We start from the raw sequence: 23621 nt of genomic DNA on the forward strand, positions 1-23621 counted from the left end.
TATTTTTGCAAATCTCTTTAGTGTCTGGCTTAATAGAAGAATGCTGGATTCTGCTACCTACTTCAGCATTCAACCTGCTGCAACATAAAATTTGGTTGAAGTATATGCAGAAAAAGTAGCTTCATAAAGATACGGCTGAAAAAGGAAGGAACACAGTTGTAGATATTCTCCTGTGATACTGCACCAAGATTCAACAAGTTGTTTTTTAAAAGATACAATGTAGACTCTGAAACTATACCAATAAACTTTTTGGGCTCTCTTAAATTAAAATACATTGGTCTATCTTGAACTTGGAATAGAGTTTTTATCCATGCATAATTTTGTAACCCCAAGCATTGCTATTTGGACAATATTGATTCACTGAGTTAGCAAATGTTCCAAATTTTGACACATTTAATCATATAATATTTTTAAAAATCACATTAGTTAATATTCCTAATTTCATAATAAAATCTCTAAATATTAAGAAGCCGTCAACCTCATGATAGTAGATACAAGTGTTCTGAAACTTTAATTCACTTGAAAGCTCAAACTTCATCACCGGCAATGAAGACTATCAGCTGTTTTCTTTGAAGTGACAAGCTCATTTTATTCATTTTGAAGAACATTTCTGCCAAATACTCAGGTCAGAATAAGCACAGTTTTTCCATAAGTCTTTTTTTTTTTTTCAAGTAAAAATGATGTTCGATGAAAAAAGCAACTAGTTCAGTTTGCAACTCAAACAATTACACAAATGTTTTTCTTCAAGAAAAGCCTGATAATTTGGCATGCAGTAAAGTGCTTTATATAAACTTCACATTTCATCAGCTAACATAAAAGGCATATATTCAAGGGTCTATATTTAGTTTTTACTGCTTCACCAAGAGTGTTTTTAATTGCATCTGGAATTTTTTAAAAAATTATGAGTATGTAAGGGTGAAGCATAAAATGACTTCTAGTACAGTTTGGTGTAACTAAGGTACCACCAATAGCTTTTGCACCATCAATCTAAATATCAACAAAGTGAAAAAGCCAAATTATGTCAGGATTATTACGAAAATCATGCTGGCTTTGCAGACACCCTGAAAAGATGTCAGGATTCCTGGGGTTGTGTGGACAATAATTTAAGAATAGCTGTGTTAGAGAATTTTCAATATTAAGGGATATTGTTCCTTTTAGGCAAGTCCATGCGATACAGGTTAAAACCAAGGAAGGCTACATTGAACCAGAAATGGTCCTGTTCAGACACCATTCAGGACAGGCTGCTGTATACCCCCTCTATCCAATCCTGGTGCTGGCACTCAGGTAATAACTGTCACCACGGATAGGGCTAATCCAGATTTGAATGCTTTTCCTTAATGCGGCTACACCTCTGATCTTTAACAAAATGGCCAAAAAGGCTGATTGGGAAGAAATGAACTTATGCTATCAAATCAAACCTATAGATTCTGTGTATGCTATAGAATCAAAAATATTGTGTGCAGGAGAGAGAAAATAATATTTTAAAAATAACTTCAATGCAAATATAAACACAGCAAACTCTACCTCACTGTGGCTCTTCTGTTAACTCCCAGTCCTTTCACACTGGGAACTCACATCTCGAATGGTTCTGTGGTAGTAGATCCTCTGGACCTGAAAGACAGGCAATTATAAAATGTTATTATGTACATATCTGTAACTTATAAAAATTTATATTTACAATTTATATACTTCTTCATTTTTGTTGCCCTAGCTATTTTTCCTATGCTACAGTGTAAGTTAATACTAATGTAGAAACCTGGGAAACGTTTTCCCAATGTGAATGGATTCACTAAATACTTGTTTCAAGTCCCTCATTCTCATTTATAAAACAAGAAAGAGAAATAGCAAATGAATCTAGATGAGGGCCAAAATTAACCCTCATTAGTATTTTTTTTTTTTTTTTAAATAACAGAAATTTATTTTTATACAGTTCTGGACGTTGGGAAGTCCACAATCAACATGCTGGTTGATTCAATTTCTGGGACAGGCACTTTCCTGTCTTATAGAGGCCATGACCACTTTCTCACTATGACCTCACCTGGTCATGCCTCAGTGCACACATACACACACACACAAACATACACACACACAAACATACACACACACACAGGAAGAGAAAGACTTTTTTCTTTCTCTCTTTATAAATCCACTGGTCCTATTGGATTAGGACTCTGCCCTTGTGACCTCATTCAAGCTTATTTTCCTACTAAAATTTTTATCTCCAAACACAGTCACGTTGGGTTTATGGCTTCATCATATAAATTCGCAGGAATAGGGCCCTTGATTCAGTTCATAGCCCCCTTTATAACCTAAGCAGTATATATATTTTAAACAAAATCCAAAAAGTGTTTTTTTGTTTGTTTTTTCTTTTCTTTTCTTTCTTTCATTTTTTTTTTTTACAAAGGAAGTAAAATAAGAATGCATTTTAAAAAAATAACTTTACGTCTTAGAGTAACAGTTGTATTTTAAGGATGTAAACTATTAACGTAGTAATTTCAGTTGTATGTTATTTTTAATGCAATACCTGCTTCACTCTTACATACCACATTCATAACTCACTTTTTTAGCCAATATTTTTTAGCCAAAAGTTTTTCTCACTTTTTTAGCCAATATTCAAAATCGATGAATATGGTGAAACAGACTTATTCTACTAATGAGAACATTCACTGGTATCGAAAGCTCATAAACATTCCTAATTTTTGATCCTATAATCCCATTCTGAGAAAATATCCTAAGGAAATAGAAATTTTGGCAAAAATGAGAGCATATAACTAATTGCAGAATGCATAAATCAATTATGGCACATCTGTGAAGAGGAATGTTATTAGGTCACTAAAAATGAATTAGAAAGTTTTATAATGTAAGAAATTATTTGTAATAACTATTTTTAAAAGTAGAATATATATATTTACTTACATATATACATACACTAATCTCAATTAGGCAAAAATACATATATACCAACATAAAATTTTAAAATAATACATGTTAACTTTTTAAAGTTCTAAACTAGAAAATAATTTGAATGATAATAAAATGAATTGGTTAAAGTACGGTGAAAGGACACTCATAAATAAGAGTATAAGTTGGTATTCTTTTTCTTTAGAGCAGTTTGGCAGTATGTACCAAAAATTTTAAAAATATGAATTTTATTCATCCAGAAGTTCTAATTCTAGGAGTTTTAAAGGATATCTTTAGAGCTATTTTCAGAAATTGTACTATTCACACAGTGGGATAATAAACTGGCACTAAAAATGATGGGGTTTATGAATTTGTTTCTTTAGTTTTTTGCTTATAAAACTGGCAAACAATTTTCAGCTTTATCAAGGTATAATTGAGAAATAAAAACTATATATTTAAGTGCACAACTTGATGTTTTGATATACATATACACTGTAAAATAATCATCCCAATCAAGCCAATTAACATATCTATCACCCCACATACTTACCATTCTTATTTTCTTTTTTCTCTTTTTTGGTGCAGTGAGAACATTTAAGACCTATCTGCTTAAAAAATGTAAAGTATACAATACAGTATTTGTTAACTGTAGTCACCACACTGTACATTAGATCTCTAGAATTCATTCATTTTTTATAACTGAAACTTTTTATCTTCTGACTAACATCTCCCAATTTCTCCTTCCCACTTTCCCCCTTCCCATTCCCTGGCAAACACCATTCCACTCTCTGCTTCTATAAGTTTGACTATTTTAGATTCCACATATAAATGAAGTCATGCAGTATTTGTATTTGTGTGTCTGGTTTATTTCACGCAGCATAATGTCCCCCAGGTTCATCCGTATTGTCACAGGTGGCAGGATAGCCTTCTTTGTTAAGGCTAAAGCACATTCCATTGTATATATACACACCACATTTTTTCTTTATCCATTCATTGGTTGATGAATATTTAAGTTGTTTACATATCTTGATTATTATCAATAATGCAGCAATAAATTAAAAATTATGTTTTTAAAAGTACATTCATTGATTTGGAAATGTATTCAAGGTACACTGTTGAGTGGGCAAAAAAAGCATCCTAACATACAGTGTGAATGGTATTATCCTATTTTGTAAATAAATGGGTAAATAGTTGCACATATATTCAGTCATGTATCACTTAACAATGGGAATACAGTCTAAGAAATATGTTGTTAGGCAATTTCATCATTGTGTGAACATTATGAAGTATATTGACATAAGCCTAGAAGGTATAGCCTATTACACATCCAGGCTACCTGGTACAGCCTGTTGCTCCTAGGCTACAAAGTTGTAGACTATGTTACTATACTGAACACCGTAGGGAATTGTAACACAATGGTAAATATTTGTATATCTAGACATATCTAAATAGAGACAAGGTACAGTTAAAATGCAGTATAAAAGAGAAAAAAACGATTTGCCCGTATATCTAACCATGAAAAGAGTTTTCAGGACTGGAAGTTGCTGTGGGTGAATCAGCAAGTGGTGATTGAATGTGAGGGTCTAAGACATTACTGTACACTACTGTAGACTTTATAAACACTGTACAATTAGCCTACACTAAATTCATAGATATTTTTATTTCTTTTATAATAAATTAAACTTAGCTTTTTGTAGACTTTTACTTTATAAATTTATTTTTTAAAAAAATTAAAAATTAAAATTTTAATTAAAAAAATCAAAGTTTGACTTTTTTATTTGGCTCTTTTGTAATAAGTTGGCTTAAAACACACATTGTACAGCTGTACAAAAATATATTCTTCCTTTGTATCCTTATTCTATAAGATTTTTATCTATTTTATTTATTTTGCTTTACTTTTTACTTTTCTTGTTAAGAAAAAACACACAAACACACACAGCCTAGGCCTATACAGAGTCAGGATTATTAATATCACTGTCTCCCACCTCCACATCTTATCCCACTGGAAGGACTTTAGGAGCAATAACACTTATGGAGCTGTCATCTCTTATAATAACAATGCCTTCTTCTGGAATACCTCCTGAAGGACCTACCTGAGGCTGTTTTACAGTTAACTCTTTTTATATATATGTAGAAGTACATTATAAAATAATGATTGAATGTATAGTATGGGGTTGGGTATGGTGGCAAACTTCTGCAATCCCAGCACTTTGGGAGGCCAGGCAGGCAGATCACTTGAGGTCAAGAGTTCAAGACTGACCTGGCCCACATGGTGAAACTCTGTCTCCAGTAAGCATACAAAAATTAACCAGGCATGGTGGTGCATGGCATGCCTGTAATCTCAGCTATTCAGGAGGCTGAGGCAGGAGAATCACTTGAACCCAGGAGGCAGAGGTTGTAGTAAGCTGAGATTACGCCACTGCACTCCAGCCTGGGTGACAGAGTGAGACTCTGTCTCAAAAAATAAAAAATAAATAAAAATAATTTTTTTAAACTATAGTATGGTAAATATATAAACTAGTAACATAGTTTTTTATTATCCTTATCTAACATTATGTACTGTATATAATTATGTGTGCTATACTTTTATACAACTGGAAGCACAGTAGTTTTCTTTAATTAGCATCACCACGAACACATGAGCAATGCATTGTGCTATATTAGGATGGCTACAACATTGTTGTACAATAGGAATTTTTCAACTCCATTTTAATCTTATGGGACCACTATTATATATGTGGTCCATTACTGGCTGAAATGTTATGCATTATAAGACTATATATATGTATATAGAGAAAATATGAATTCACCCTGAGAGGTCTGAGAAAAGAAAGAAAAGAAAAGAAAAGAAAAAAACGAGTAAAGATACCATGATATTAGCATGTGATATTAGAGGGTGATGGTCTTATGGGTGAAGTATCAGTCAGGGTTCTCCAGGAAACAGAATTAATAGGAGACATATATACACACACACACATATATATATCATATATTATATATATAAATATATGTCACACATATATATATATAGAGAGAGTTATTTTAAGTAATTAGTTTATAGGATTGTGAGGGCTGGCAAGTTTAAAACTCAAAGGATAGGCCAGTGGGTTAGAAACGTAGGCAGTATTTCTATGATAGTGTTTGAGGCAGAATTTCTTATTCTGTGGCAACCTTCAGTTTTTGCTTATAAGGCCTTCAACTGCTTGGGTAAGGCCAACCCACATTATACAGGGCAATCTCCTTTACTTAAAGTCGGCTGATTGTAGATGTTAACCACATTGCTAAAATATCTTCACAGTAACACCTAAGTTAGGTTTTATTAAATCACTTTAGGAACTATATAGCCTGGCCAGTTGACACATAAATTAATCATCACAGAAGACTTTCCTTTGGTTTTGTGCTTTTTATATTTTTAATTTTTCTTTAATGAAGCTATACTGTATAGTAAACGCATCAGAGTAAATGCATGTGCATAGCAAAAAAATAAAACAAAATACACCAAAAAGCAAATAATAAATTATCCCAGATGATGATTCAGGACTTATTTTCTTCATGCTATTTAACAAACTCTTAAAAATGCTCAAGATTTTTTCCCTTAATGCTATTTCTTGTACAGCTATAGGGCAAGTTGAAAGAATATTCCTTTATTTAAGCAAGAAAACAACTTCCGTATTTGAAGACACCTGAAAATCTCTATCAGATTCTTTTATTCTATGGTCACATCCAATATTCCATTTCCAACACCTCTTCTAGCTATCATAACTGAGGTTAAACTGCCCCTCCATTACTATTTCTTATATCCATTATTCAGGTCAAGACTCTTGGTTGAAAATCACAGGATGATTTCTAACTAATTTAAGCAAAATGAGACTTACTGAATATATGAGAAAGTGTCAGAATCTCAAAGAGTCAGAGAATTGGACTTAAAATGCTAAGCAGCTAGAAATATAGGAACAATGCCCATCTTCTACCCGAGGGGAAATGTATTAGTGAAAACAGCCCTGCTACCACCACCCACTGCTCAGCACTGATCATACCCGAGATTGAGTGCCAGAAACTCCAGCGCCACAACCCCAGAAGAACCGGAACATTTCTTCCACCACAACTACCAGAAAATTTATCTCTCCATGGCCACATCCTAACACTAGTCCCTTTCTCATCGGTCTTTGGTAGGGGTGCATCTGAATGAGGAAACCTAGGTCACATGCTTGTACCTTAAGTAGCAAAAGATTCTGATGCAGTTTTTGCAGCATACTTTGATGAGACAGAACTCAAAAGATGGAAAACTACAAGACATACAAGAGCATTTTCAAAAGATGTTGAGCAGACACAAGTAATTACTGTACCCATCGGCACTTGAATGTGCAGATTGATGCAGAGAGTCTAGTGCGTAGTACAGTCTTCTCCTTGTTTGTCATCCTTACCTTTCACACCTTGAGTTTGAAGAGTGGAAATCAGAAATTATTTCAGTCCAGGAGGCTTTCCGTTACACCTCCTTTATGTCAGAAGTTCCAGAATAGAGCAAATATTCATGGGCATATCAAGGTTTTCTTTCTGGAATGTCCCAATGAATTTGTTTGTTTTCTGGAAATGGCCCTCTATTATGTGGTCCTAAATGTTTCCTGCTGTTTTTCTACTTGTCATATTACCAAGAAGAAAATAAAGAAAGAGGGAGAACGTTTTGAATCCAAAAACCTGTGTTTGGATTCGAAAACATATGGTTCAGGCAGACATTGCTTTGCTGTTATGGAAACTATCTTTTCCCCACCAAGTGTATCTGAGTAGCTGGCAATTATTCTACTTTGAAGTGTAGCAGGTTTTCTACATAAGGTGCCAAATCTTAATGTTTTTACACATGTTTTATACCAACTCCACATGCTAAACTGAACAGCAAATACTGCTGCCCACAATCAGAACAGGCAAAACATCAAGTCTTTCAGCAAAAACAATGAATTCAAGTAGATAAGTGAGATCCCGTCTCTACAAAAAAAATACCAAAAACTTACCAGGCATAGTGGTGTGGACCTGTAGTCCCAGTTACTTTGGAGGCTGAGCTGGGAGGATTGCTTGAGCCCCAGGAGCTCGAGGCTGCAATGAGCTGTGATTGTGCCACTGCAGTCCAGTCTGGGCAACACATTGAGACCCTGTCTTAAAATAAATAAATAAATAAATAAATAAATATAAAGAAAAGAAAAAAAGAAATTAAATGCTCCACGTCCGGCACAACCACCCTCAGAGATGACAAAACTGCTTAGGTAGTGTAAGCATTACGATTCTATTGTTACATGTTAAGTTATTCACAAGTCTGTCTTTGAAGGGATAGCTGCTTTTATTCCCTATGGAAATGTCCGCAGGGCTGCAATGCATCCAGGATATGAAGCAATTTTCTGAAAGTCCTACTCAGTGACAGAGGAAAACTAGCTGTTCCTGAAAAAGACAAATGGACACATCCTCTGTGAAATATTGTTGGCAAAAGCAGAAAAGATTAAGTTGATCTACCAGCACTAAAGAGTTCTGTTGGGTTTGTCTACCTATTTTGGCAAAGAAAAATAACACATTGCTACAGAATCTAAGATATTTCATGTCCTACCCTGCATCTTACACAAAGAACCTATTATCCATTATAAACAATCCCTTGGTGCCCTCTGTCATCTAATCTCCAGCCCACAAGTAGAAATGATCCTGAGGCCTTAATTGCTTTTCATAGGTCATCATCACTGTCATCCAGTTCTCTTTGTGGAGCAGAACAAAAAAGGCATGTAACGTAATCAGCTGTCAGAGTGTTCAGCTTTTCCCTGTAAGACAATCCTGCCTGTCAAATGAAGAGAAAGTATCACAGCAGAAAAATATGCATGCCTGAATTCAAGTAGACGCTAAGGATTCTTTCATTAGAAAGAAAGCAAAAAAAAAAAAAAAAAAAAAAAAAAAATTGGAGAATCAGTTCAAGAGAGGATATTAATATATCCTAATTAGTAATGTCCTTTCCTAGATGCTCCTGGACATTGTGCTATCATCTGTGAAGTTCTTTTTCATTGGGTTAAGTAAAAATTGATGAAAGAGACACCCAGGAGCCAATCTTCCTAGATGATGATGCAAAAGATGTCCTCTTCAGTCAGCATTGATGGTGGCTCCTGCTGAAAATATCCACAAAGCCAGGAAAGAGGGTTACAGAAGATGAAGGAAATAAGAGAGTGGTTCCCAAGGTGCAGCCTTAAGAAAGGCAGAAATTTGGCAGGATTCACAGGGAGGTGTGTGGGGACCCCTAGAAAGATGTGTTGCTTTTGTAGAGACAGGGACAGTATTTAAATCTGGAAATAGCCATAACCCCCTGGCTACTCCTCAGCTCTGGGATCAGACTTGCTTGTTCTCTGCCTAAGTCCCATGGTAAGTTCTCCACCTCCTGTAGATACTGTACTAATCCTGTGATAGCCCACTGGGGAGGAGAGCTCTACTTGAATTGCTGACAACTGTTGATGAGGAATGGGGCAGAGGCTTAGCATATTCACATTTATTTTCTGAGAGCACACTTCCTGCCCTCTCTACCTTTCTTCCTTTCTTCTTCCAGAAACATTTATTGTCACTGACATGGAGATGAAGTATTTTATAAGGTGTCTGGACCCTCAAGGTGTAACATTGGTATTATGTTTATGACCAATGCAGCAGTCCTTGGTGGGTCTGGCCTCCCTAGAAATATTCAGCTCTTTCCCTGGGCCAATGGGTTCCAAATTTCCAAAGTCCTCCTCCTGGAGGTTTTCATGCCTTCTGAGGGCAGCCACCATGATATCTATTGGCTAGAAGAGCCACCCCTGGCCAAGGTCTGGCAAAATACTGAAGGTCATGGGTATAACTTATATGTCATCAGATTCATGGGCAAAAGAAAAACAAATAAAGGAATGAAGAACAGAGCTCTCAGGAATTTTTTTCCAAAATGGGATTTAAAAGGGTGAGGTATAGCCAAGGAACACTGAAGAAGCCACTTGATATTTAACAAACTGCATTGTAGCAGCCCACAAACCTGGGTTCCAATCCTAACCATTCTATTTACTACCTGTAAGAACTTAAACTCTGAGAGCTTCAATTTTTCCCATTTCCAAAACTGGGGTGATCGTTGCTTCATGTAATTTACAGGAGAAAACAAAAGCACAGCATTTCTGCACAATATTGGTACTTAATAAATGTTAGTTTTAAAAAAGAAAGTTAATCAAGGGCAAATTATTGGAAGGAAAAAATCAGAAAGTGAGCTAGAGGAGTTTATATGAATGATAACAAAGGCAGCCTGGTATACTGCCTTAGTATTAGAATATAATGTACTTTTAGCTCTGTAATGATCATAAATCCTGCTGTGTTTAAGGTTTTTTTCTTCTGCTTCTCTTGTTTTAATCCCATTTCAGCCTATAAAGCTGGAGTGCTTTTAAAGACCAGTATGGACTGGTTGTCTAGGCTCATGATCAAAATTCCTTTTTCATACTTTCAACCAATGGGTATTTATTGAACACCTACTATGTGTTGGATGGTATGATAGGTAACGAGAACCCAACACCCAGAATGGTTCCTTCTTTCCTGTGATTTATAGTCCAGCGAGTGAAAGAGACACAGAGCTTCCTAATAGAAGATAATGAAAGGAAAGTATAATTTTACACCTTGAGGGTCCAGACACCTTATAAAATACTTCATCTCCATGTCAGTGACAATAAATGTTTCTGGAAGAAGAAAGGAAGAAAGGTAGAGAGGGCAGGAAGTGTGCTCTCAGAAAATAAATGTGAATATGCTAAGCCTCTGCCCCATTCCTCATCAATAGTTGACAGCAATTCAAGTAGAGCTCTCCTCCCCAGTGGGTTATCACAGGATTAGTACAGTATCTACAGGAGGTGGAGAACTTATTGACTAGCCTTGTTAATGATGACCTTTCTGGAAACTTTTCCAGAACCTGAGTTTTTTTTAATGCTTTAGCACAATAATGCTTTATCAGCCTTCCTACATAATGAGCAATGGAAATGAGCCAACATGGAAAAGTGACTCCATTTACTTAGTTCCACACTACAGACGGCCTGATGAACACTATGAGCTAATGGAAAACTAACACATGCTGGTCCAGGTCAACAGCTGTTTCCTTTGTAACTGGGGCCTACAAGACACAGGTGTATTTCATGGGCCCTTATGTAGGCCGCCATCTGCTAACAGATGTTCTTCATTTACTTTAAATATAAAGATAGGTACCCAGAATTGGAAGTGTGAGTGAGTGTATTGTGGATATTAACTTGGCTTCGTTTAGGTATACATGGTTGGGAGCTCTCCAACTTGAGTTATATCATAAACAGGTGAATCCCTAAGACAGCACCTCAAGTTTACTCATAGCTTCTCTATGGTGAAAATAGGAATTACATGTGCTTTCTTCTATTGTTTTGCTTGTGAATTTGCTTTACATGTCTTCTCATAATTCCACCACATCAAGTCTCTCTGAAGCAATAGTTGCACCATGTAGTCCAAGTAGGCAGGCTAGGCACTTACAATCCAAAGTCTTCATATCCCTACCCTGAATATGAAGAGATCTGGAATAAAGCAACAGTACTGTTGACTTCCAGGCCTCCCCCTTACTGTGAATCAGTGCTGTTATGCCTGTGAATTTCAGTTTTCTGTGTATAGAAGTTGGATGCAGTTGTGGGGGGTGAAAATTAAAGAATCTATTTGGCCCTGCAGGGGTGTTTCATAGCTCCATGTTGCTCTCTTTAGTTTATGAGGTTCCATATTGCATATTGTCCTCAGTTTGGGGCCTTTAAAGTTTCAGGAAAGTAAGAACAATTTCATTCAATACTCTGTTATAGCTACTTGCTTCTTTTCTTTCTATCTTACTCCTAGAAATACCCAGAAGTAGATTATAGTCGCTGTTTTATCCCCAGAATCTCTAACAGTGCGCGGTACATACAAAATTCTGGTCCTGGTTCTACTCCAGTACTGCCTAATATTGTGTAATCTTAGGCAAGTCAGCGAGATATTTAACTTCTCTGAGTTTGCATTTCTCCACTTACTATCTTTTAAATTAATTATATATAATAAACTATAAAATATATTAATACCTCCTATGATGAGTTTCATATCACAAGGAAAATGGTGATAATCCTTATCCATTCAGATCCTCTTTTATTTAGTTTGAAATGTATGAGATTTCCATTCTGAAGGTCAAAACCAGATGAATAGCAGAAATTTCATATTATTTAACCTAAGTCATAACATACATTTTTATTGAGCAGTTACTGTGTAGAAAGCATAGTTGTCAGACATTGGGGATACAACAGTGAACAAAAATAAAATTTGTTTTCATTGACTTTACATTCTAATTGAAGACAAAAATAAACAGAATAAGAGATGAAAATATAGTGGGTCATGTAGTGTAGAGAGCTTAGAAGGAAAATAAAACAGAATAAAGAGACAAAGAGTCACTTGAGGGGAGGGGTGGCATAGTAAAACAAGGAGAATTGAGTAAAATGTACCTACTGAATGTTGAGACTCTCAGCCACATTTCCTTACTTGGATTTCAGATTTCTGGCAGCTCTGTAATTAAATATCAGAAAGGAGATTAAAAGGTCTTCCACCATATTCTTCTATGATCATCTTCCCAAGAGAAAAGATCTGAATTACCTTTGGTTTTCATTAACAAAACAACTCAGCCAGATCACATCAGAGTGAATTTTTGCTGCACAGCTTCTGAGAAAGCTTTCTGGTGCTCCATAGTTAAATATGAAGAGGCAGCTAAGGGCTGCCAGATTTTCTTCTAATCTTCAGCCACGAATCTGAAGGTTAGAAGACAAAGCCAACAGGCAAAACAGTAACTTAGAAGAAACAAAGATTTCACAAGGAGAAGAAAACTTCAAAAATGTTTGATATTTTCAGGGAGAGAAGAGAAGAAATACTGATGTTAAAAAGCTAATTTGGAGAATAAAAAAATGAAAAACTCAATAAGAGATTTACATAATAATCCATCAATAACTAAGTAAAATTTATTTTAAAAAGAAAATTAAATAAAAATACCAGAAATCAGAAATAGAAAAAAATGTATGAAATATATAGATAAAAACACAACATAAGGTCAACATCCAAATAGTAAAAGTCTAAACAAGAGATATAGAATATTGAGGGTACATGGATGAAATAGTCATTAAATAATTGAAGCAATTATTGAGAAATCATTATAAAGTTTCAGAATTCTGACCACAAAGAAAAGAACACTTTCAAACGAGTGAGAAAACAGGTTTCATGCAATAGCAATACCAAGCTTTAGGAACAAAATGGAGTTAACAGTTTCTAAATACTAAGAGAAATTCTTTCCAGGTTTAAATTTCATACCTAGCCAATTAAGGGTGTGGGTAGAAGGAAATTATTTTTAGACAAGCAAGGTTTCAAAAACATTACTTTGCAAAACTTTTCAGAAAAGTAATAGAATAGATATTCTCTCAATCTGAGGGAGCAATTCAAGAAAACATAGGATCCAAGGAATAGGAGCTTGTTAAGAGAGAAGACAAGAATCCCAGAAAGATAGTGGACAGAAATACCAAGTTCACAGTTCTGCAGCAGGCTGAGAGATCAGTCACTTCCTACTGGAGTGAATCAGAAGGCTCTGAGAGGAAGAACTGAATGTGTCTGAGATTTATACATGGGAAAGTGAGTCTGAGAATAATTATATATATTTAGATGGAGTTTTGCTCTTGTTGCCCAGGCTGGAGTGCTGTGGTGCGATCTCAGCTCACTGCAACCTCCACCTCCTGGGTTCAAGGGATTTTGCTGCCTCAGCCTCCTGAGTAGTTGGGATTACAGGCATGCGCCACCACACCCGGCTAATTTGTGTATTTTTAGTAGAGACGGGGTTTCACCATGTTGGCCAGGCTGGTCTTGAACTCCTGACTTCAGGTGATCCACCAGCCTTGGCCACCCAAAGTGCTGGGATTACAGGAGTGAGCTATCGTGCCCGGCCAGTTCTATAGAAATTTGAACAATTGGTCATTAGTAACTCCAAGGAAAAGTGGGAAGGGAAGGGAAGAAGGGAAGGGAAGGGAAAGGAAGGGAAGGGAAGGGAAGGGAAGGGAAGGGGAGGGGAGGGGAGGGAAGGGAAGGGAAGGGAAGGGAAGGGAAGGGAAGGGAAGGGAAGGGAAGGGAAGGGAAGGGAAGGGAAGGGAAGGCAAGGCAAGGCAAGGCAAGGCGGAAAAAAAGAAAAGTTATTTAATTAAAGAATACTATAAGGTTCAGTTATGAACATGTTTGCATAATTAGACTATGAAAATGTTGGATACTTATATAATCAAATTAGATAAGTGGACATGGAGGACAATGAGGAACATATTATAAAAGCATACTAGCATTGTGGCTGGCAAAATGGCTGAAGACAAACAGTTCCTGTCTGCAGCTTTCACCAAGATCAACACAGAAGGCAGGTGATTTCTGCATTTTCAACTGAGGTCCTTGGCTCATCTCATTGGGACTGGTTAGACAGTGGGTGTAGCCCATGGAAGGTGAGCTGAAGCAGGGTGGGGCGTCTCACATGGGAAGTGCAAGGGGTTGGGGAATTCCCTCTCCTAGCCAAGCGAAGACATGAGGGGCCATGCCATGAAGAACAGTGCATTCCAACCCAGATACTGTGCTTTTCCCATGATCTTCACAACCTGCAGACCAGGAGATTCCCTTGGATGCCTACACCATCAGAGCCCAGGGTTTCAAGCACAAAACTGGGCAGCCATTTGGGCAGACACTGAGCAAGCTGCAGGTGTTTATTTTTTCATACCCTAGTGGCTCCTGGAATGCCAGCGAGACAGAACTGTTCACTCCCCTGGAAAGGGGGCTGAAACCAGGGAGCCAAGTGGTCTAGCTCAGCAGATCCCACCCCCACAGAGCCCAGCAAGCTAAGGTCCACTGGCTTGAAGTTCTTGCTGCCAGCAGAGCAGTCTGATGTCGACTTGGGACACTCGAACTTGGTGAGAAGAGGGGCATCTACCATTACTGAGGCTTGAGTAGGCAGGTGTAAAAAAAGCTGCCGGGAAGTTCGAATGGCAGAGCCCACCGCAGTTCAGCAAAGTCACTGTAGCCAGACTGCCTCTCTAGATTCCTCCTCTCTGGGCAGGGTGTCTCTGAAAAATAGGCAGCAGCCCCAGTCAGGGGCTTATAGATAAAATTCCCATCTTGCTGGGACACAGCACCTGGGGGAAGGGGTGGCTGTGGGTGCAGTTTCAGCAGAATTAAACACACCTACCTGCTGACTCTGAAGAGAGCAGCAGATCTCCCGGCACAGCTCTTGAGCTCCGCTAAGGGACAGACTGCTTCCTCAAGTGGGTCCCTGACCCCCGTGCCTCCTGACTGGGAGACACCTCCCAGCAGGGGTTGACAGACACTCCAGCTGGCATCTGGTGGGTGCCCCTCTGGGACGAAGCTTCCAGAGGAAGGAATAGGCAGCAATCTTTGCTGTTCTGCAGCCTCCACTGGTGATACCCAGGCAAACAGGATCTGGAATGGACCTCCAGCAAACTCCAGCAGACCTGAAGCACAGGGGACTGTCTGTTAGAAGGAAAACTAACAAACAGAAAGGAATAGCATCAACATCAACAAAAAGGAAGTCCACACCAAAACCCCATCCAAAGATCATCAACATCAAAGATCAAAGGTAGATAAATCCATGAAGATGAGGAAAAAACAGTGTGAAACGGCTGAAAATTCAAAAACCAGAATGCCTCTTTTCCTCTGAAGTATCACGACTACTCACCAGCAAGGGAACAAACTGGTGGAGAATGAGTTTGACAAATTGACAGAAGTAGGCTTCAGAAGGTGGATAATAAAAAACTCCTCTGAGCTAAAGGAACATGTTCTAACCCAATGCAAGGAAGCTAAGAACCTTGAAAAAAGGTTACAGGAATTGCTAACTAGAAAAACCAGTTTAGAGAAGAACATAATGACCTGATGATGCTGAAAAACAAAGCATGAGAACTTTGTGAAGCATACACAACTATCAATAGCTGAATCGATCAAGCAGAAGAAAGGATATCAGAGATTGAAGTTCAGCTAAATGAAATAAAGTGTGAAGACAAGATTACAGAAAAAAGAATGAAAAGGAATGCCCAAAGTATCCAATAAACATGGGACTATGTGAAAAGACCAAACCTACGTTTGATTAGTGTACCTGAAAGTGACAGGGAGAATGGAACCAAGTTGGAAGACACACTTCAGGATATTATCCAGGAGAACTTCCCCAACCTAGCAAGACAGGCCAACATTCAAATTCAGAAAATACAGAGAACATCACAAAGATACTCTTCGAGAAGAGCAACCCCAAGACGCATACTCATCAGATTCACAAAGGTTGAAATGAGGGAAAAAATGTTAAGGGCAGCCAGAGAGAAAGGTCAGGTTACCCACAAAGGGAAACCCATCAGACTAATAGCAGATCTCTCTGCAGAAACCCTACAAGCCAGAAGAGAGTGGGGGCCAATATTCAACATTCTTAAAGAAAAGAGTTTTCAACTTAGAATTTTATACTCAGTCAAACTAAGCTTCATAAGCGAAGGAAAAACAAAGTCCTTTATAGACAAGCATATGCTGAGAGATTTTGTCACTGCCAGGCCTGCCTTACAAGAGCTCCTGAAAGAAGCACTAAACGTGGAAAGGAAAAACAGGTACCAGCCACTGCAAAAACATACTAAATTGTAAAGACCATCGACACTATGAAGAAACTTCATCAACTAACAGGCAAAATAACCAGCTAGCATCATAATGACAGGGTCAAATTCACATGTAACAATATTAACCCTAACTGTAAATGGGCTAAATGTCTCAATTAAAAGACACAGATTGGCAAATTGGATAGTCAAGACCCATCAGTGTGCTGTATTCAGGAGACCTATCTCACATGCAAAGATACACATAGGCTCAAGATGAAGGGATGGATAAATATTTACCAAGCAAATGGAAAGCCAGAAAAAGCAGGGGTTGTAATCCTAGTTTCTGATAAAACAGACTTTCAACCAACAAAGATTAAAAAAAAACAAAGAAGGACATTATGTAATGGTAAAGGGATCAACACAACAAGAAGAGCTAACTATCCTAAATATATATGCACTCAATAAAGGAGCACTCAGATTCATAAAGCAAGTTCTTAAAGACCTACAAAGAGACTTAGACTCCTACACAATAGTAGTGGGAGACTTTAACACCCCACTGTCAATACTAGACAGGTCAATGAGAGAGAAAATTAACAAGGATGTTCAGGACTTGAACTCATCTCTGGACCAAGCAGACCATATAGACATCTACAGAACGCTCCACCACAAATCAACAGAATATACATTCTTCTCAACACCACATCATACTTATTCTAAAATTGACCACATAATTGGAAGTAAAACACTCCTCAGCCAATGCAAAAGAATGGAAATTATAACAGTGTCTTAGACCACACTGCAATCAAATTAGAACTCAGGATTAAGAAACTCACTCAAAACTGCACAACTACATGGAAACTGAACAATCTGCTCCAGAATGACTACTGAGTAAAAGTGAAATTAAGGCAGAAACAAATAAGTTCTTTGAAACCAATGAGAACAAAAACACAACGTACCAGAATCTCTGGGACACAGCTAAAGCAGTGTTTAGAGGGAAATTTATAGCACTAAATGCCCACAAGAGAAAGTAAGAAAGATCTAAAATCGACACCCTAACATCACAATTAAAAGAACTAAAGAAGCAAGAGCCAACAAATTCAAAAGCTAGCAGAAGAAAAGAAATAACTAAGATCAGAGCAGCACTGAAAGAGATAGAGACTCGAAAAACCCTTCAAAAAATAAATGAACCCAGGAGTTGTTTTTTGAAAAGATTAACAAAATAGATAGACCACCAGCCAGATTAATAAAGAAGACATAAGAATTAAATAGACACAATAAAAAATGATAGAGGGGAGATCACCACTGATCCCACAGAAATACAAACTACTATCAGAGAATACTATAAACACCTCTATGCAAGTAAATCTAGAAGAAATTGATAAATTCCTGGACACATACACCCTCCTAAGACTAAACCAAGAAGTTGAATCTCTGAATAGACCAATAACAAGTTTTGAAATTGAGGCAGTAATTAATAGCCTACCAACCAAAAGAAGTCCAGGACCAGATGGATTCACAGCCGAATTCTACCACAGGTACAAAAAGGAGCTGGTACCATTCCTTCTGAAACTATTCCAAACAATAGAAAAGAGAGACTCCTCTCTAACTCATTGTGTGAGGCCAGCATCATCCTAATACTAAAGCCTGGCAGAGACACAACAACAACAAAAAAGAGAATTTTAGGCCAACATCCCTGATGAACATCAATGCAAAAATTTCAATAAAATACTGGCAAACCAAATCTAGCAGCACATCAAAAACCTTATTCACCACAATCAAGTCAGCTTCAAACCTGGGATGCAAGGCAGGTTCAACATATACATATCAATACATGTAATCCACATAAAGAGAACCAAAGACAAAAACCACATGATTATCTCAATAGATGCAGAAAAGGCCTTCAACAAAATTCAACAGCCTTTCATACTAAAAACACGCACAAACTTGGTATTGATGGAAGATACTTCAAAATAATAAGAGCTATTTATTACAAACCCTCAGCCAATATCATACTGAATGGGCAAAACCTGGAAGCATTCCCTTTGAAAACCGGCACAACACAAGGATGTCCTCTCTTACCACTTCTATTCAACATAGTACTGGAAGTTCTGGCCAGGGCAATCAGGTAAGAGAAAACAATAAAGGGTATTCAAATAGGAAGAGAGGAAGTCAAATTGTCTCTGTTTGCAGATGACATGATTGTATATTTAGAAAACCCCATCGTCTCAGCCCCAAATCTCCTTAAGCTGATAAGCAACTTCAGCAAAGTCTCAGGATACAAAATCAATGTGCAAAAATCACAAGCATTCCTATACACCAATAATAGACAAACAGAGAGCCAAATCATGAGTGAACTCCCATTCACAATTGCTACAAAGAGAATAAAATACCTAGGAATACAACTTACAAGGGATGTGAAGGACCTCTTCAAGGAGAATTACAAACCACTGTTCAAGGAAATGAGAGAGGACACAAACAAGTGGAAAAACATTCCATGCTCAAGGACAGGACGAATCAATATTGTGAAAATGGCCATACTGCCCAAAGTAATTTATAGATTCAATGCTATCCACATCAAGCTACCACTGACTTTCTAAACAGAATTAGAAAAAACTACTTTAAATGTCATACAGAAGCAAAAAAGAGCCTGTTTAGTCAAGATAATCCTAAGCAAAAAGAACAAAGCTGGAGGCATCACACTACCTGACTTCAAACTATACTACAAGGCTACAGTAATCAAAACAGCATGGTACTGGCACCAAAACAGATATATAAACAAATGGAACAGAACAGAGACCTCAAAAATAACACCACACATCTACAACCATCTGATCTTTGACAACTCTGACAAAAACAAGCAATGGGGAAAGGATTCCCTATTTAATAAATGGTGTTGAAAAAACTGGCTAGCCATATGCGGAAAACTGAAACAGGACCCCTTCCTTACACCTTACATAAAAATTAACTCAAGATGGATTAAAGACTTAAATGTAAGACCTAAAACCATAAAAACCTAGAAGAAAACCTGGGCAATACCATTCAGGACATAGGCATGGGCAAAGACTTCATGACTGAAACACCTAAAGCAATTGCAACAAAAGCCAAAATTGACAAATGGGATCTAATCAAACTAAAGAGCTTCTGCACAGCAAAAGAAACTATCCTCAGAGTGGACAGGCAACCTACAGAATGGGAGAAAATTTTTGCAATCTATTTATCTGACAAAAGGCTAATATTTAGAATCTACAAGGAACTTAAACAAATGTACAAGAATAAAACAAACAACCCCATCAAAAAGTGGGCAAAGGATATGAATAGACACTTCTCAAAAGAAGACAATTATGTGGCCAATAAACATATTTTTAAAAGCTCGTCATCACTGGTCATTAGAGAAATGCAAATCAAAACCACAATGAGATACCATCTCACGCCAGTAAGAATGGCGATCATTAAAAAATCAGGAAATAGGCCGGGGGCAGGGGCTCACGCCTGTAATCCCAGCACTTTGGCAGGCTGAGGTAGGTGGATCACGAGGTCAAGGGATCGAGACCATCCTGGCCAACATGGTGAAACCCCATCTCTACTAAAAATACAAAAATTAGCTGGGTGTGGAGGCATGCACCTGTTGTCCCAGCTACTGGGGAGGCTGGGTCAGGAGAATCGCTTGAACCCAGGAAGCGGAGGTTGCAGTGAGCTGAGATCATGCCACTGCACTCCAGACTGGTGACACAGTGAGATGCCATCTCAAAAAATAATAATAATAAATTAAAACGTCAGGAAACAACAGATGCTGGAGAGGATGTGGAGAAATAGGAATGCTTTTACACTGTTGACGGGAGTGTAAATGATTTCAACCATTGCGGAAGACAGTGTGGTGATTCCTCAAGGATCTAGTACCAGAAATCCCATTTGACCCAGCTATCCTATTACTGGGTATATACCCAAAGGATTATAAATAATTCTACTATAAAGACACATGCACACGAATGTTTATTGAAGCACTGTTCACATTAGCAAAGACTGGGAACCAACACAAATACCATCAATGATAGACTGGATAAAGAAAATGTGGCAAAAATACACCACTCAATACTATGCATACATTAAAAAAGGATGAGTTCATGCCCTTTGCAGGGACATGGATGAAGCTGGAAACCATCGTTCTCAGCAAACTAACACAGGAACAAAAAACGAAACACCTCATGTTCTCACTCACAAGTGGGAGTTGAACAATGAGAACACATGGACACAAGGAGGGGAACATCACACACTGGAGCCTGTCGGGGGGTGGGGGACTAGGGGAGGGATAGCATTAGGAGAAATATCTAATGCATGCGGGGTTTAAAACCTAGATGATGAGTTGATGGGTGCAGCAAACCGCCATGGCACATTTATACCTATGTAACAAACCTGCACGTTCTGCACATGTATCCCTGAATTTAAACCAAAAAAAAAAAAAAAAAAAACTATAAAGAATGAAAAAAGAAGCATCCAGAGACATAGGTAAAATTTTTGAAACCTGTACTGACCAAAATATATTTTAGTGTCTGAAAATACTCTGATATTGAAAATGTAATATAAAAAACTTAAGGAAAAATAAAAAGTAAATTAAGTGATAAAAATATAAATAAATAAAAGCATACTAGACCTGCATATTTCATAGTAGGAAGTTAACATTTATTGCCTAAGCCCAAGAATAAAGAAATATATACATAAATATATGTAACATTAATAATAAGCATAACATCTATATTACATTTACATTGCATAATTTATATTATATATAATATACATAATATATATTGTCTATAGGTAAATAAGCATGTGTAAATATACATACACACACATATATAAACATGTTATTCAAAGAAATGAAAATCCCATATTTCCACAATTCTGAGACATACTTTTTTTTATTTTACACTTCAACATCTCCATAGTCAGGATATGCCTCAACCCAAGATGTATCATAGTTTAACTGGCAGCATTTGTTGCATTATAGAATCACAGGCATTGTTGATTTAACAAAATGGGGTCAATGCCAGTCAGTTGAAGGAGTTCAAAATGGCTGCCTCTGAGAAGCCACATGGGTGGGGTGGTCAAAATGGCTGCCTCTGAGAAGCCACATGGGTGGGGTGGTCAAAATGGCTGCCTCTGAGAAGCCACATGGGTGGGGTGGTCAAAATGGCTGCCTCTGAGAAGCCACATGGGTGGGGTGGTGAGGGCGGTAAGGGACTGCTATTGTAGTAACAACCTTGTGAAATTATTTGACTCTTTATGTATATGTGTTCTTTATTCTACACAAAAAGACTTTAAAATCATGTTTTAAACGTTTTTAACAATCCCGCTGGCTGTTTTGTGGAAAAGAATCACTAGGAGGATAAGATTGGGAAGGGGAAAATGAGCAGGGTCTCTTGCTTGGTTCAGGAGACTGGTGATGGTTTAGTGGTAACAATGGAGGTGGTGGTAATTGGTCAGATTCTTGATACGTATTTAAAATACAGCTGACCAAGTTTACCAATGTATTGAATGTGGAATATGAAAGAAAGAAGAGAATCACACATGACTACGAGGTTTCTGGCCTGAGAAGCTGGAAGGATGAAGTTTCAATATCCTGAGATGTGGAAGACTATATGAAAAGCAGGTATTAGTCAAGGTTCTCCAGGGAAATAGAACCAATAGGAGATATAGATACAGATGATAGAGATAGAGAGAGAGGTAAGAGGGGATTTATTATGAGAATTGGCTCATGCAATTATGGAAATTGAGATGATTCACAATGTGCTGTTTACACGCTGGAGAACCAGGAAAGTTGGTAATGTTACTCAGTCTGAGGCCGAAAGCCTTGGGTAGGGGAAGGAGAAGAATAGTGTTAAGTCCTAAAGGTCAAAGGCCTGAGAGCCAGAAGCACTGCTATCCAAGGGCAGAAGGAGATGAAAATCACAGTTCCAGACAAGAGTAAGTTTATCCTTCATCTGTCCTTTTGTTCTGTTCAGGCCCTCAACAGACTGGATGATGCACACTCACATTGGTGAAAGTGGATTCTCTTTACTTAGTCTACAGATTCAACTTCTAATCTCTTCTGAAGACACCCTCATGCACACACCCAGAAACAATGTTTTACCAGTGATCTGGACATTCTACAACCCAGTCGAGTTGACACATAAAGTTAACCATCACAGCAGGATAAGGAAGGAGGAAGATCAAGAGTGCAGTTAGGTCATACAAGTTTGGGTGCCACTTAAACATCTTAGTGGAAGTGATTAGTAGGAAAATTATATACACAAGTCTGGAATGCTGTCCTAGCTAAGCTGAAGACAAAATTTGGGTTTGTTTCTTCATTTTCCTACATCCCTCATCTAAACAGTATGGTTATTGTTCACCTGCTTTTATAGATAATAATAAACTAAGTCTTGGTTTTTGTTTATGTGCTTGTTCAAAAATAAGTCCTCAAGTATTGATTTTTTTTTTTTATCAATCAGTATTTGTAAGTTTTTGCCTCTTTCTGGTATTGTCAGCAAATCCTGACCATGCTCATGTAAGACTGCTGTATTAGTCCATTTTCACACTGCTATAAAGAACTACCTAAGACTGGGTAATTTATAAGGAAAAGGGGTTTAATTGGCTCACAGTTCTGCATGACTGGGGAGGCCTCAGGATATTTACAATCATGGCAGAAGGCTAAGAGGAAGCAAGCACGTCTTACATGGCAGCAGGAGAGAGAGAAAGGAGGGAAGAACTCACTCACTTTTAAGAGAACAACATGAAGAAAATCCCCTCCCATCATCCAATCACCTCCCCCCAGGTCCCTCCCCTGACAAGTGGGGATTATAGTTTGAGATGAGATTTTGGTGGGGACAGAGAACCAAACCATATTAACCGCATACCTGTCCAGAAAACCTAAGCACATCTTACAAAGATGTTGGTTCCTTTATGCAGATTTATTTTATTTTGAGAATTGTGTTGAAAGGAATGTTGTTACCCCTGTTGGTGGAAACAAATACTTCCTACATAGAGAAAAAGCTAAAACCACATCTCCTATGGCATTGAATCATGGATGCCAAGTTTGTCCAGCAACAAAATTTA

At 37.6% G+C, this 23621-nt stretch overlaps 1 long non-coding RNA gene across 1 annotated transcript in view; it reads right to left on the reverse strand.

Annotated features, from left to right (window-relative positions):
• LOC119618331 (uncharacterized) overlaps positions 1–15594 on the reverse strand; it is a 98727-nt gene extending 83133 nt beyond the window's left edge. Inside the window, exons 1-5 of the long non-coding RNA XR_005234656.2 lie at positions 15137–15594; positions 12538–12689; positions 12394–12450; positions 7908–8049; positions 1525–1611 (exon numbers count right to left, since the gene is read on the reverse strand). This is a non-coding gene — a long non-coding RNA (uncharacterized lncRNA). The remainder of the gene's footprint in view (positions 1–1524; positions 1612–7907; positions 8050–12393; positions 12451–12537; positions 12690–15136) is intronic.
• Positions 15595–23621: the final 8027 nt, after the last annotated feature.

The sequence above is a fragment of the Chlorocebus sabaeus genome, chromosome 4 (genome assembly GCF_047675955.1).
Source record: "Chlorocebus sabaeus isolate Y175 chromosome 4, mChlSab1.0.hap1, whole genome shotgun sequence".
NCBI classification, from domain to species: domain Eukaryota; kingdom Metazoa; phylum Chordata; class Mammalia; order Primates; family Cercopithecidae; genus Chlorocebus; species Chlorocebus sabaeus.